This window comes from Sardina pilchardus, chromosome 24 (assembly GCF_963854185.1).
Source record: "Sardina pilchardus chromosome 24, fSarPil1.1, whole genome shotgun sequence".
Lineage (NCBI taxonomy): Eukaryota > Metazoa > Chordata > Actinopteri > Clupeiformes > Clupeidae > Sardina > Sardina pilchardus.
The window spans coordinates 23,511,544-23,514,726 of record NC_085017.1 but is presented as its reverse complement, the minus strand read 5'-3'; the positions used below and the strand labels follow the sequence as shown (position 1 = coordinate 23,514,726).

The 3,183-nt window shown below is 37.3% G+C and overlaps 1 long non-coding RNA gene across 1 annotated transcript; it reads right to left on the bottom strand.

The window, feature by feature from the left end:
• Window positions 1-1,201: 1,201 nt before the first annotated feature.
• On the bottom strand, window positions 1,202-1,974 carry LOC134073019 (uncharacterized). Its single transcript, XR_009937237.1, has 3 exons — window positions 1,921-1,974; window positions 1,547-1,692; window positions 1,202-1,312 (listed from the first exon to the last, which is right to left on the bottom strand). It is a non-coding gene; the product is annotated as an uncharacterized LOC134073019 (long non-coding RNA).
• Window positions 1,975-3,183: the final 1,209 nt, after the last annotated feature.

Sequence of the window (3,183 nt, the reverse complement as noted above, 5' to 3'; positions counted from 1 at the left end):
TTTCCCTATAAGCATTAAATGAAGCACATAATATGCCAATTGAAACCATTCCACTCAGACAGGCTAGGTGGCTATCATTCACTTTTAATTCCAAACAGAAAATGTCTAGATAGCATTATGTCATGACATGCTTCTATTTTCAAAGCAAAGAAGGCCGTCCAAATTAATAATATGCATATCATTGCTATAAATGTGGTAAAAACAGTTTGTTTTTTAGCCAGTGCACATTAATTATATATGTATTTATTTAATTTTCTTATGTTTTTTTTTCGGGGGGGGGGGGGGGGGGGTGTTCTGCTTATTTAATATCACTGTTAATATTGTGCTATAAATGTGGTAAAAACAATGCTAGTTTGTTTATTAGCCATACTGTAGGCTACAGTGTCTGTCTACACATCCATTAAATATGCCGTTCAAAATAGCAGAACAACGCGAGCAACAGAAAGAAAATAGAAACTGGGCGTCCAACAGTTTTCTCAAAACATCGCATTGCATCGCATTATCTGCTCATGTTGATGCAGTCCGGACACTCCAATTGAAAACAATGTATAAATGAATTTCATTAAATGTCTTCTCTCTATCCTCAGTATCTATCATTAAATATTACTAATAATATCTATTTATATATCTACATGCAGGCCTTTAATTTGTGTAAATTCCAATGATTCTAAGCAGTTTTGATATTAAAGGTGGGGTAGGAGATGTTTGGAGCATGTTCTCTGGAGCATTTTTAAACATGTTGCTTGAAATACTCACACTCCCGCTGCAACCAATTTTTGGTTTTGACACAAAAATGAAAAGTTTTAGTGGCCTCTAAAACCTATTAGGCCTATTCACAACAATAACCATAAATCACAACTAGCCTACATAATGATGTTTGGTCCTCATTTCCAACTGTATAGATAATTGCCTGATATGTAGGTCTGAGATGCCCAACATCAATTGAATTCCTTGAATCTTAAGGTGTAATAAAAGCATGCAAAAACACATTCCCACTGATCAGGTGTAATTTTTTTTATTTCCAAGTGTAGATCATACTCCCACAACATGGATATTTTTATTGATGCTTTTCATGATTTTATGATTTATGAACTATTTTCTATGGAAATCAAAAAGCTAACACTGAACAGAGAGCAATGAAAGACTGAGCAGTGTACATCCTAAGCGCTGATGGATGAATCCCATAGCAGTGTTGCTGCCCCACAGTAGCTGTATCTCCCTCATGGTAGATGAAAGGATGTTGGTGTCTCCCCTCACACAGCTCATAGAGGTAGAATCACATTTCAGGGTACAGGGGCAGGAACGTCTCTCTCTGGTGGTATGTAAACATCTGTTTGTTAACAGCTATTAGGCTTTTTTTAATTCTGTTATTCAGTTGTCAAGGTTAGCGGAGCCTGATACTGGTCAGCAGGCTGCAGCCATGAAGACTGAGCAGAGCGTAAGTTTATCAAAGAGTTATCAAACCAGTCCGATAACATGTTTATATTTAAGGGAATTTTTATGTTCTGAAGTTATATTCATATCGTTTATTTTTTTTTTTAAATACCTGATTTTTTAAATGCCATCAGTTCTGGTGGCTGGCAGTTGGGGAGATGCAGCCACGCTCAGATAACCATTCAGGCACTTGTGAGAAGTGCTGTCACAGATGAAGCCACTTGCACAACAGTGATAGCCATCCCTACAACAGTGTCCCTAAAAATCAATCAATCCATCAATCAATCAATAAGCCTACATCTCTAATCATTCTAATATTGCTAAACCATAATTTCATTCATTGAATGACATACACAGTAATAGTTGGCAGGAGTAATTTAGAATTCCATAAATATCACAAATAGTCAACCTGACTATTCAACCTGATTAGTTAGCCACTGACTGTATCAATAGCAAATGAAAAAGATGCTTCACATTTCCACTCACACGTGAAAACTTGCAGCAACTCCAGGTACCAGCAGGGCCTAAACAGCATGTCTGACCATCACTGCAGGAAAAACCCGCATCACAGATCACTTTACCAGCTGATGGCTTCTCCTGAACGGCTCTGGGGTCAGACTAAGGAACAGGGTTGGAGGACAGCGGTATTGAGTTCCTTGGTTAATATATGGAGAGGTGAACTTTCATTGTATTGCTATGTGTTCAGTGCTAATGGTTAGAAGAGCATGACACTGGCAAGCAGCCATGAAGACACAACAGAGTGTAAGTCATATAAGACATTTGCTTATGAGTTATCAGAGCATAGGCCCCTTCCGTACCATTTTTAATACAAGCATTGCATGTTGTGAAGACAAATTAAAGTCCTCCATGTCTGAGTTTTGTGTACAGTACCTGGTCATCATCATCATATCTGCCAGCAGGCAGCCGGGGAGTTGCATCTATGCTCAGATCCCCTTTCAGGCACTTGGTAGAAGCTACGCTACAGTAGTAGCCATATTGACAGCAGTGGACACCATCCCTACAGCACTGACCCTAAAAATAAACAATACATAATAATAATAATAATAATAATAATAATAATAATAATAATAATAACAATAATAATACATGTCACATGTTTAATAACATGTCACAAATCACACGTCACAAATATAAAAAACACCAATACAATACATCATAAAAAACATTGATATAACGGTCATGTACAACCAATAAAATGAAGTCGCTGTGAATCACAGTGTACAGTATGTTAGACTAAAGCAATAGGCTTTACATTTAAAGAAATGCCTGATGTGATGGGGAAGTGAATTCCAGGGCTGTGAGAAACATTGGCACTATGACAAACATTGTGGATGAGTATAATGAATCAAAGCGTAGCCTACTGTCGGATATTATTACAACAATTGATCATTGGTCTGTATGAACTATAATAGGTTTTTACATAAAATACCATGTGGATTTCATTGATTAATACCGTAATTTCCCGACTATTAGCCGCAGCTTATACATTGATTTTGCAACATTTCTTCAGCTATGAGGTTAATACAGGGGAGCCGTTAATATGGTGCTAATATGGTTTTGTTTCTTTTAACTTGCATAAAACAGTGTCCTGCGGCTTATACACAATGTGGCTTATATGCGGGAAATTACTGTATGAATATGCATTGGTAGTTGGCTGCAACCGTTGCAACCACTGCCAATGCATGTGTCAAAACTGTGCATACCATACAGTAGCATACTGTACCATAG